General features: G+C 43.8%; 1 long non-coding RNA gene across 1 annotated transcript in view; it reads left to right on the forward strand.

The window, feature by feature from the left end:
• The first annotated feature begins 182 nt into the window (after positions 1–182).
• Positions 183–13,632, forward strand: part of LOC306923812 — a 29,903-nt gene continuing 16,453 nt past the window's right edge. Inside the window, exon 1 of the long non-coding RNA XR_013790106.1 lies at positions 183–450. This is a non-coding gene — a long non-coding RNA (uncharacterized lncRNA). The remainder of the gene's footprint in view (positions 451–13,632) is intronic.

Here is a 13,632-nt window from a genome sequence, read left to right on the forward strand (position 1 = left end):
TACAAAACAGCCTTAATTTGAGCTATAAAACACCACCGGGCCAGTCTTCCCCAGTCTCTAAAGTCTAAACCTTCGAATGTACCGTAATGGATGTTGTTGAGTTCAATTGCACGATGCGTCCACTGGAGGGCGCAAATAGCATTAAAAGTCACAACCAGGCAGGCGAGGCTACATGTTCACTCTAGGTGTGTTCGGAAAGTTAACTGATTGAAATACTTAGTGCCAACGTCCACTTCAATGTATATCACAGTGATAAACGAGTATGGTGCGATGTAAATGTAAACGTAGGCTAAATGTGGGAAAAGTGTCTGGGAAAGAAGTTGATTTAAGATTATTAATAAATGTAGACTATGTAGGGCTTTGTAGGCTATCGATACTTATTTACTGCTAATTCAACCCAAGAATGAATTCAACCATGCACCCTGCCTCTGTCTGGTCGAAGACCGCCAGGTACAGTATATCCATTCTGCTTAATTGTCATGTTTTATCTGTCATCTGCATGGCCCAGACAGACATCAGGCACATGCTATAGCTATCTGTGTCAAAGCTAACAGAGTCAAACAGTCTCTCTCTCTCTCTGATCTCTCTCTCTCTCTCTCTCTCTCTCTCTCTGATCTCTCTCTTTCTCTCTCTCTCTCTCTCTCTCTCTCTCTCTCTGGGCTCATGGGCTATTGGTTTTAAGGAACATAATCAACAACCCATGTTGAATTGAATTCAGGGGACATGAATTCCTAATTATAGCAATAGCCCTATACGTTAATGTTTAAAATACCCCCTCCCTCCCAGGCACATGTTTCCAGTTATCCAGCCATATGCTATAATCGGGTTGGGAGCATATGTGTCTATGTGCATTCATGTGTGTCTCACAGTCGTGACAGAATGAGGAATGAGGTGACCAACAGGTTGCACAGTCACATGGGAACATCATCAAAGAGTATACACGAGTATACACTTTGGGATTTGGGTGCATGGCATATATAACTCCCAGTGCAACAAGCAGTCTGTATGTTCCAACACTACGACCACACAAAGTGGCACAGCAAGGTGCCTGGATGGTCACTGCATCCGCAGTCTCCGCACATATAGTGCATTATGTAATGTTGAAGAATGGAGGAATCATTGAGAGAAAGGAATCATAACCCGGCAAAACACACTCCTCAACCTCCTCCAAATACATGTTGATGGCTATACTGTAGTTGTGGTTATCGGCCCATAAGTGATAACTGATACTGAAAATAATTGTTGGATGTTGAGGATAGACAGGAAATAGAAGATAGAATCTCGTAGCATAGATTGGTTGTGGTGAATCTATACAATGTATTGCAGAAATCATCTGCAGGCGTTGTGACAATTTAGCACTAGCGGCCTCAATACAATACACAAGTACGCATGGTCTGCAGATTATCTAAACTAGCGCCACGCCATGCCATCCAGGTGGCCAGTTGTCCGGGTGGCCACTCATCTAGGTGGCCAGTTGGTGGCCACTCGTCCAGGTGGCCAGTTGTCTAGGGTGCCCACTTGTTCAGTCAGACTATTTGGGTGCGGTAGGCCTACTGTACCGTACCGTACCATTCTGTACTGTACCATACTGTACTGTACTGTACTGTACTCCATACTGTACCATTCTGATTCACTTTGACAGGTTTGTTGCTCTCTTTGTTTGAAATGTAATCCATTCGAAGCAAGGCTTTTGACCATGAGTAGAAGTTTTTGTCATTCCAGGCAAATGTGGAGATCAATTAGGTCTACCACTTGAGTACGTAGCTGTCAACTCAGCGCTGTCTGAGTCAGTCAGTTATTATCTATTTTGAAATTGCATAGGTCTTAGTGAGACTAACTAGAGTTAGTTAGCCTGGTAAACCCTCCCCCTTGCTTGACAAAAAAATCATTCTTGAATTGACATGGTCCGCATTTAGAAATATTACTGTACAACCAGATGGAAATAGCCACATTTCCACTATTCCACCCCAGGTGCCATATTCATTGTTTACTACTCATACCTGCAGGGTGCTAATAGTAGCCCTATCTTTAATCACTAAGTAAAGTACTTTAAGGGAATGAATCACATTATGGAGTTGATAAGATCAACATCATTCACATTTAAACATGCACACAGTATTTGTAACTCACACTGGCATGTAGTGCACATTTTCTATTTTGTTGTATTTTTTACTCCTCTCTTTTTCTTTCTCTCTCCATCTCCACGAGTGGATGTAGCGGGGATAAAGGCAGGCTGATTATCACAATGAAATTATTCTGATTTTACGCTCCACTTGGAGCCGGAGGCCGCACAGCTGCTGCCTCAGAGAGGCTTCACATTCATTCGGCGCCCGCCTCGCCTCTAATCATTCGGAAACGGGAATTCTCAGGGGCTAGAAACCTGCACGCCGGTCCCCTTCCCGGGAAAATATGGGCAGCTGCTGTATGGGCTTTGTGTGTGTGTCTGTATGGGCTTTGTGTGTGTGTCTGCGACACAGACAGACAGACAGAATGGTGCTCAATTGATGCTCCGTCATACAATAAAGTATAAATCATGCTTGAGAGATTTCATGTGCATGTATGTATGTATGTATGTGTGTATGTGTATCAATAGACTGTAAAGGTATCAACACTATGGACACACACACATTCCAATTCGCCAGTGTTTGCCATAATATATCTGTGCATTAGTATAGTAGGCTATATCTCAGTGCCTCTATGGTCATACTTGGTGCTTGCTGTTGTTTCAATGTTTATTTTTGTTTCCTGTCGAGTGGAGCTCAGCTAACTGTACGCACATCGACAATGGGTACTGGGTTAAAAGCATATTAACATTTAAAACATGGGTCTTCTACAGGGAGACCGGGACCCCTAGGAGAGTTACTACAGGTGGCCGCCATATCTTTGTGTGATAGGACCTTTTTTGTTTGAGGGGCGCTAGCCCCTCCTATGTCAAGCTTTGAGGGTTTGTGTAAACACAAACATTGTCTTACTCTTAACACAAACATTGAATGCCATTGACAATGAATGGCCAGCTTTGAGTGTTTGTGTAAACACAAACATGTGAAGACGCAAATTGTGATTGGCTGGAATTAGATGATATATGATGATAAGAGCGCCCCTCATTTCACACAGGTGTGATTTTTGAGGGCCAGCTTTTTGTCCTAACTCGTGTCGTGATTAAAAAAATGTTTTAATATCATTCAGATGTTTCATATTCCATTCTCATTGGATATAAGTGCCTTCCAAAGTTTGTTGGTGGGGCCTATTTTACAAATAAAGAAAGAAAAATCGCTTGAGTTTCAATGGAAAGCTCAAAGTCAATGGTATCATTTTTGCTAATGCTATTTCTGTACTAAATCCTGCCTCAAGTGCTTTACGTTTTCCCCAATGAATCGTTAACTTTTAGATCTGAAGTTTGGCAAAGGATCTGAAAATGTCTACTGATCAGTAGGGTAAACTCAGATAGAGCAAAAGACTTAAGACTAGTGAACAAGACTAAGAGCAATTTGTACAAAGAATATTATCAGAAAACGAGAAAATCACAAAAAGCATGAAGGAAGTGGCAAGATGGTAGGTAGGAGAGGAAAAGTGAGAGTAAGTCAGGACCATTGTGGATTGCAGACACATTTGTATGGGTCCATTTAGTTATTTTGTTCCATCATTTTGTTTTTAATTATTCTATCATAACTCTCTATCAGAATGTCTCTATCAGAATGTCTTTATCATAACTCATGATAGAGACGTGTGCGTGTGCGTGTGCGTGCGTGCGTGCGTGCGTGCGTGCGTGCGCGCGTGCGTGCGTGCGTGCACACACGCAGTGAACACCCTCTTGGCTGTTGACAAAGGGTGTATTAAATCGGTTGCCCCCAAACATCAAAACATGCTGTCATCAGATATGAATCAGCTGTGTTGTCTGCCTGTGGGTTTGAATGCAGGTGTGTGGGTTGATGCATGCACCTGTGCATATAAATTCGTGTGTGTGTGTGTGTGTGTGTGTGTGTGTGTGTGTGTGTGTGTGTGTGTGTGTGTGTGTGTGTGTGTGTGTGTGTGTGTGTGTGTGTGTGTGTGTGTGTGTGTGTGTGTGTGTGTGTGTGTGTGTGTGTGTGTGTGTGTGTGTGTGTGTGTGTGTGTGTGTGTGTGTTTCTGCATTAGATATTTGGGGGGGCAGGAGTACTGAGTTTATCTTGTTTTCCATGCCGTATGAGTCAAGTGATCATCAAAATATAGGATGTAACGTTTTAGACCAGTATTTAAACTGTGAGATGGTGTTGTGCAGTGCAGGGGCACGGCGGTGAAGTCATAGTTTAAATATGTACAGACGACGCAAGAATTATTAACATTTTATGAAGGCGAAAATAAAGATTACAGATGAATTATGCAAAAAAAAAGATGCAACTGCGAGAGACGGTAGCCTATGCATTTTGTTGGATAATGCTGAAACTCGAGTTAGTGATGTTTTCTCTTTAACCCAATGACAATTAAAATGCTCCTCGCCGTAAGCGCCTTCTGTTGTTTCACTAAAATGTTCTCTTTTAGAGTCTGAGACAATGTTTGTCCATCCTCTCATTAATATTCATCAGTGAGTAAAATTAGAACCTGCTCTTTGTGAGCAGTGTGTGTGCGTGCGTGACTGCACGGCACGCGTGTGAGTTTGTGTGAGCGAGAGACGGCATACGCCTGCTTGCACTCATGAATGAGAAATGTATGTCTGTGCATGTGATTGTCTACTCAGTGACTTATATGTACATGAGTGAGCGTGTGCGTGTGCGGCTCACTGTGCGCGCCCCGCCCACGCATCCATGCATGTGTGGGTGCGTTCGTGTATGTGCGTGTGTCTTCACAAGGCTCACATTGGAATGAATTATTTAACGGAGAGTCTCCTTCACTTAGCCATGGTCGACTAAGCCCTGCAGGCACATACCGTTCTGCTCATGCCAGCATGGGAGACCATACCGTAACTCACCATCCTACCATCTACCCTCTGCCAACCCCTCCCTGCGCGACCCAGCTTATACTGCATGTCCCATGGCTACTCCCAGGACCATTGGTGTAAACATTATATTCTCAACCACATTCTCCCTGGTGTCCTATTGTGAACATTCGGCAAAAACAGCCGACCGTTTCACATTGCGAGGGGAAAAGTAGGGGGCCTATTATAACCCCTGAGAGACCCTTGTTAAGACAGTATGGTATAGTGTGTGTGTGTGTGTGTGTGTGTGTGTGTGTGTGTGTGGAAATTGGAAAAAAATGTACACTCTTGAGGTAAATAAACTCCACTCAGCCTTGCCCAGACAGACTGGTCCAGAAAGCAGTGAGGGAGAGAGAAGGAGGGAGTGAGCGAGATGCTTTCCAGAGAGGAAATGAGGGAGTTAAAAGAAGAAAGATGACATTTAGGCGCTAGGCGGAGGGACATAGACTTCAGGAAATGGAGAAATCAGATTAAAAGAGGAGGCTTAGAGGAGGAGAGGGGGATGTGAAGCTCTGCGTTGAGCAGTATCACGTCAGACTCCCCAAGTTAGTAAAATCACAGAATAGGATCGCATGAAAGGATTAAATATTTGAGGCCCCTAAAAGGATGATCTCTCCTAACTCTGTGTTTGTGTGTTTGTGTGTGCGTGCGTGTGTGCGTGCGCGTGTGTGTGTGTGTGTGTAAGAATGAGTAAGTGTACACTACACACACAGACACACAGTTGGTGACAAGTCCTCTCTGCTATCCAGGAGCTGGATTTGAGTTGTCAGCGTCACCAGTGAAGAATCATGTAGAAATATTCATCCATGTGCATAACTTAATAATGTATTATCCCTCCACTTAGCACCCTGTGAGTGTGAGCACTGTGCTGTGTTGTGCTGTGCTCTATCCCAAACCTCGCCTCAAGTCATCACCACTGAGCACATCAGGCATAATCATTAAAGAATGATTCACAGGACTGAATTGCTGACGTCGGTCTACATTCTAAAGACATAGCATAGACAAACATTTAAAAAGAGCCACAATACGTATGTAGGCTATATGATGATGCTAATTTGGCTAATTTATAATGGGGCTCAATGGCAGATATTGGCACGTCAAAAAAGCACTTTCACCTAGAAACCCCATTCACACTTTTTGAGTGGTGTAAACCACTCCTACAACTGTCTTTGTTAGTTTACGTGCATTCAAAGAAAATTGTCAGGGAGCGCTGTTCATTGATGAGCCTCATTGCGCTCTGGGAAAAAGCTGTTCTTCACCCTGCTTGTCCTGGCTCCTGTACCTCTTCCCAGAGGGTATAGGAGGGCAAACAGGTTGTCAGAATATCCAAAATGACCTGGTCTTTTGCTCTGTGGCAGTGTCCAGCAAAGCAGAGTCTTCTTTCTGCCACAACAACTGAGATGGGAGGGATGCCTCCATAAATCTGAGCTTTAGTGGGATGGTCCTTCCATGAGAGGTTCTGGACATGCATGAGGAGTCTTGTGTATGTTCCGTCAAGACGATCCTGAAACTCCTTATTCATTGTCCATGTTTCGACACCATAAAGGATACTTTCCACACAGGCTTTGAACAGGTTGATCTTGGTAGCTCTTGAGATGTCTGACTGCCATATAAGATGTAGCTTATTGCAAGTGCTCCAGGCCTGTAATTTCCTTGTCAGGAAGTCCTTTCTGCTACTGACTACATATGATCCAAGATATTTGAATTCCTCAGTTTCTTTGATGTCACTGCCGTCCATGGAGTGGATGGTTGGGTGAACAGAGTCTTCATTCAGAAGCAGGCATTCTGTCTTTTTGGCATTGAGCAATAGACCAACTTTGGCTGCTGACACTTCTAGTGATGTTAAAAGCTCTTGAGCAGAGGATATGTGTTCAGCAATCAGTGCGATGTCATCCACGTAGTCAAGGTCGGTCAGCCACTTCTGACTTTGACGACCAGATCTTGCCATCGCTTGCCTATAAGGACATAGTCAACGACAGTGAGCACTGAGCAATGACAAAGAGAAAAGGAGCGAGTGTGTCACCCTGAAAGATGCCTGTGGTTGTCTGGAATTCCTTTGTTGGTCGATCAATTACTCTGCACAAAGCAGACAGGGTTCAAATACATCACTGCTATTGCTTTCACCGTTTCTTCTGGTATTCCATAGTTGAGCAGTATATGCATCATAGCTTTCCTGTTCACGCTATCGAATGCTTTGCAAAAAATATGGAAGCTTTCTTCTTTGATGATTCTCCTTAAAGCAAAGATCTGTGGAAGAGTTGATCTTTTCCTACGGAAGCTGTTTTGGTTCCTACAGAGAACTGGGTCAATATGAGGTGTAATGCAGTTAAGCAGAAGAGAATTGTAGATTGTAGAGTAACGGTATGAGGCTAGATATGGAGAAGGCAGTGCATGGTACACATGGGCCGTTGAGTGATATTCAACGAGCACTTCCAAACTCCAACACTCCAACAAAAAATCACCCGCAAGGAATTTCACCTGCAAGGAATTTCTACTCTACAGTGGATTTTTATGAAACAAACACTTTGCAGATAAAAAGAGGATAATTCAAGCTTTTCGTACAGCTGCAATGTTGGTGAGTTTGACGTTGTTTAATACAATCAGATTGGACCTTTCTGTTTGGATGAATGGGCTGTCAATGGGAACCTATAGTTACCACCTTGCTGGCAAGATGGCAGCGGTGTGTATACGGTCAATAGGCAAGATTCTAAACTGTCCACAGCCCACATCTGAGACGCAGAGTAGAAGACAGAATTTGTGCCAACTTATTGTATAATGTATGTGGTTTAGGTTTATGTGAGCCCATATGTACTGATGTGCAAGCATGGACAGTAGTAGCCTAGGGTTTCATCCCCCTTTAAGTGGTTAAGCAAATGTACCCCCTTCAGGGTTTTGTTTGTCTCTTTTTGTTATTTTTTACTAATTGAACCCTGCCTGCTGTCATCTATCTCTCCTCTCTTATCCCTGTTAGCGACCACCCTCCCTCCCTCCTCAGTCAAGCAGTGACGTGGGCCTGTCAAGCAGCACTGCTGTGGAGGACTTTTCGGCGTGGCTTGCTGCTATACCACAGCTTCATCTCCATATTTATAAATTGACTAGCCATAATCCCTGTGTAGCAAAATCCACTGTAGCGAATAGACATATGGACAGATTGGACACACATGAACATATGCATGCACTCTCTCTCTCTGACGCTGTCTTGTTCTCTCTTTTCCGCTTAGTCTGCCTCTTGCTCTATCTCCATCTCTCTCTGTCTCTCTCTCTCTCTCTCTCTCTCTCTCTCTCTCTCTCTCTCTAGCTGTCTTTATCAGGTTCCTCTTCCTCCAGGTGACATGTCTAATAATTTGTCCTGCTTTCCGTTTGTATTGCTTCAGTTCTGACTGTTCTGAGGCCTTGCTTAATTGTGGATGTGGAGATCGGAGTTCAAACCCCGGACGGGTCATACCAAACCAGAGACCATAAAAAAGAGACCAAATGAACCCAATGCCTTCCTGTTTGGCACTCAGCAAGAGTTGTATTTGGGATAAGCCCCTGTCATGTCCAGGGGGTGTGCTACATCATGGCTGGGGGATGTACTTGTACTTGTACTAGTACATCAAGCCACATCATGCTACAGAAACAGGAGATACTGTAGGCTCCTGCCCTATGGGCCCCATCATGGCTCGGGAACCATTGGGTCCCAAGGCTATTTACTTACTTAAAAGCTACAAAACTGTTGCAGAGTCACTGTTGAAGTGTTGCTTAGCACAGGGGTTCTCAACCCCTGGGTCGCGACCCCTTGGGGGTCGCCAAATTATTTTGGGGGGTCCCCAAACTATTGTTGTAACTGAATGGCTGGAAATGAAGAGTTTACATAGTACACATACTACATGCATAAACTTTCCTTAATGATCTGGTTTCAGTATTCGTTTATGATATATTTTCTCTATTATTAAGGTTATTTTTGCAGTCAGTTTGTATTGGGGTGGGGAGGGGGGGCAGGGCGGGGGTCGCGAGACATGGCCAAAGCATTTCCGGGGGTCCCCAGCCAACAACGTTGAGAACCCCTGGCTTAGCACGCTAATTGTCGTCATCACGCGTGCATCCGTGTGGGAGTGACTAGCAAGATAAATACAAAGGCTTGGATTAAAAACAACAGGGAGCTGGCTTTCTTTTTTTCCACCATTTTCCTCACAATCTTTCACCATTACAGGAATAGTGAAAATGGTGAAACTAAAACATATTGATTGATTGATTGACACTGTATCATTAGAGTGCTGAAAAAGGTTTAGCTTTTGTATCATGTCACTGGCTTCCATTGAAAATGTCTTGTAGTCTGTCACTTTGTCGCTGCAAGGGTGATTGCAGCATAACCCTAAAGCCTCAGTTTTACGTATAGTTTCTGTTTGCCGGTGTTGCTCAAAGCGCATCAGCACAAGCTTGTATTTGTGCTATTGTGTGTGTGTGCATGCGTGTGTCAAGCACATTCACACTCACCACCAGTGACCTGTGGTGGAGAGAGAGAATGAGATATGAGTAAAGACATAAGTAGAAAGCTTCAAAGAAAATGCTTTGACTGGGGCTTTCGCCTTGGAGCAGAGTCTATCTCTGAGAACCGATAGGGGTGACTCTGATCAAGGGCACCTTGTGTGTGTGTGTGTGTGTGTGTGTGTGTGTGTGTGTGTGTGTGTGTGTGTGTGTGTGTGTGTGTGTGTGTGTGTGTGTGTGTGTGTGTGTGTGTGTGTGTGTGTGTGTGTGTGTGTGTGTGTGTGTGTGTGTGTGTGTGTGTGTGTGGACTGGCGGTCGCAGTAATGGCGCCCACTGCTTCTCATCGTCCAGGGCAGGCAAACAATCAGGGTTTCCAGACCTGAGCCGACAGCCGCGGCCGTTTTCTCTCTCGGCCAGCGTCTTTTCCGGGTTTTTAGACAGCTGGTGGATGGAAAAGAAGCTCCACCCAAGTGGCTGAATGCCGCGACGGCCAGGTTCCCGGAAACGCTTGCCCCTGCGGCTGACTGCCGTGGGGGCCAAGCGTTTCCGGGCAAATTAACCGGAAACGCTTAATTTCCATCCACCAGCTGTCTAAAAAAACGGAAAAGACGCTGGCCGACAGAGCTAATAACATCCCATCGAGACAACACACACACCATTAAGCTGACACAACATCCGGTCGCGGTGTTTTGGATCTTCAAAATAAGGGTTGAACGGTGCGATATCCTGGCATGTTATTAATTCATCCTGGCGGGGAAACGGTTAATGAAAGCACCAAGACTTTTTATTTTAGAAAGTTATGTTCCTTTGACATGTGCATGGATACTTAATTGCTTCAGCTGTACAATAATGAAATACCAACCACTTACACATGCCATCTCTGCATGTGGGTTCAATTGTAAAACAATTGCTTTGATATTTGGCAGCATGTCCATAAGATGTGTGCGCGAGCTATCTCTCTTGCCGTGGTTTGTTGCCTGCCGGTCTGCCAAGTTGGAGATCGGGGTTCGATTCCAGCTCGGTGCGCTAAACGTGACATTGTGTTGGAAGTGGTGGAGGACCGCTGGAGCGTGCCCTTGCGTGAGGTACGTACGCACAAATGGTCGGATTGGCTAAAAGAAAGGCAAAACAATGAATGCAATATTGTTCTGTGCATGTCTGCCATTACAGTCAATATGGAAAGGACGCTGTCACCTGTACCCATAACTGTATGGTAGCGTACTTAGACAACATAGACAACTGATCATTGTTTTTTTTTACATAGACAACTGATCTTGCATTGCATTGTTTTTTTTACTTTGATATATTTGGATTTTGACATGATTCATGACTTAAACTGAAAATTTAAATTAAACAAATTAAAATGTGTGTTTGCAGACTTTGCACTCACACAGTCTCTGAAGTCAACCTCAAAACTAATTTATTTTCCATATCATTGTTATTTTCACACACCATAATTCATTTATTTAGGCGTGTGTCGTGCGTGTGTCGCACCGCTCACACGCGTGTTCTGTCCATCCTACTATAGAATGAGTCATACGTATTTAACGTATTTAAGTAACGGGATCCATTCCAGACCCTCTGGTGGTTCCTGGACAGCTGGGGTTAAGTCCTCAGGCAAGCAGTCCTCCCATCCCCCTTCTTCCCCCTTCTCACTCCTCCATTGCCTTTTATTATGATCTTCCATTTCCCATCCTTTTCTCTGTCCTTTGAACCAGGTTGCTGAGCACACTTTAACCCAATAAAACCAGGAAAGTGTCATTTTATATACTGTGGCTATTCAAATATAGCAGATAGGACTATATACAAGCTCATAGCGTGTCTTGTAGATCTGTTATTTAAAAAAAATGTTTGAGAACCACTGATTTAGAAGACATTTTGCACTCAGGTCTTGATGGGTTAAAAAACAGTACATGCACACACCGGGAACCCTAAATATTAGCAGCATAGGCAGCCTTTATTCAATGCTAAGGCCATTGCTTTGGTCAAGGACGTCTACTTTGGCTACTGAGCAGCTCAACAGAGGAGATCATGGTTCAGTGCCTTACTCAAGGGTGACTGCAGGCATAAGGATAGGAAAATGAGCTATTTATCTCGTATACCTAGATTCTCCTCATCTTGGTTGTGGACAATAATCACACGACTTACCCCTATACTATTTCTTTCCCCCCAACATTATTTCTTACTTCTTCTCTTTCACTTCTCTTCTTCTCTCAATCCACTTAATCTTACCATCTTTCTCCATCCTCCCTGGGGCATTGACGACATGATGATTCTGTGCTTTATATAATAGCGCTGTTTAAAGACACCCTTGTCCTCGCCTGACATTTGCCTCATGACTAGAGCTGACAACCCATGTGGAACGCACGCACGCACGCACGCACGCACGCACGCACGCACGCACGCACGCACGCACGCACACACACACACACACACACACACACACACACACACACACACACACACACACACACACACACACACACACACACACACACACACACACACACACAGGGAAGTGCTTTAACCCATGAAGCTGAATGCAACGGGGTGAGTTACCATGCAAGACAGAGCCCATCTGTATACTTTTGTATAATATCAGTATGGTATTTCAGATTTTTAGCAATATGGCAATACAACAGTTGTAATTCTATAAAAAATAGTTATTGTTCAAAACGATTACCAAGATGCAGATCGATGAGAAACAGCAGGAGGCACGCAATGACATACAGTAGGAATAACTTTATTGTTCACTCATTGAAAGATTGATCCTGTTGACCTTTTTTACAAGTTAATCCACATTTTGCGATTCAAAGAGTGCACAGTACAATAATGTATATGTTTGAACTGAAGTTGGTGAACTAATGTGAGATGCATGATGGTGTCATTATGTGTCCTCAAAGAATGGATGTCTACAGTATATATGGACCGTACAGCCAATGTCCTGCTCAATAGCCATGCACATCTGATTTGAAGTATTATTATGTAACACAGAGGTGACAGAAGTACTCTGTAGTGATTGTAAACAGTTATGACAGCTGTCGAAAAAATGCGGATGATCACGATGTTTTGAACAGCTCGATCTTCCCCAAGTATGAATGTCATTTGTAAAAGGTGGTGACATATGCCATTAACCTCAGACTAGACACAGGCAAATATCAGTAGTCACAGCCAAAAGTGATTTTTGACTGTGTACTGGGTTTCTCAAAAGCATCTCATTGACAAAATTGCCTTTTTCCACAGGCTCATGAGTCATGACGACGAAGAGATTTTTTGAATCTCAGCGTCTTCACTGGATGGTTTGTGTCTTAGATATTCTTCTACACCGACAGATGTTATTGCTATTTGATACCCATTTACCCCTTAACTGAACAGCAATACAATGCATTTCTAGACACTGTTATACATTGATGACTACGGACAACTCTGACTCTAATTCGGAGTAAAGAGAACCTAAAGATAGAACATACAAGATAGAGTCTCATGTGAAGTCTGAAGCATAAGCTGACCCGTAAGGTCCAATTGGTTCCAGTTAAATTAACACTGGGATTTTACTGTGTAGCTATACTGTAGAGAGGAGACGGAGATAAGTAAAACATTTCTCGCGGGGCCACTGACAGATGATGACAAGGCGTGAGGGCCGACGGTAGAGCCCAAAATAGGAGTGTAAGTGGTGGTGGGGGTGGTTGTCCATGTGAAAATGCAGCCAGACATGCATTCCCCATTGCAGCGCATAGTGAAGGAGAGCAAGAGAGTCAGACAGAAAGACAGATGGATAGGCCTGTCACAATGATTGCATCATCGCCTAATTGCAATTGTTTGAGATATAATCACAATTATTTTCGCATAATCGTCATTTTTATTTAATTACCAGTATATGTTCAATGTTCAATTCCAAAAACAACTAAATCGTTAATCGCAATTATTCGTGTGACAATCGGCTCTATGCACAGCGGCCATTTTGGAAAGAACTCGGGCCCCTTCCCTACTTCCTTCATAGGTCTTACCATATTTATTAAGGCTCTGTTTCATTTAGTGTATCACAGTGGTTCTCAAACGTTTGAATTTCATGGACCAATACAAGGAACACCCGTTGGTTACACACCCGTACAGGGCGATTTGGAACACACTCAAGGACACTCTGAGACCCACTGGTGTAGCAGAGTGTTTCCAGTGAGCCGAGCAGCACCCTGACACTGTTTGACCAGAATGGA

The sequence above is a fragment of the Electrona antarctica genome (assembly GCF_951216825.1).
Source record: "Electrona antarctica genome assembly, chromosome: 1".
NCBI classification, from domain to species: Eukaryota; Metazoa; Chordata; class Actinopteri; order Myctophiformes; family Myctophidae; genus Electrona; species Electrona antarctica.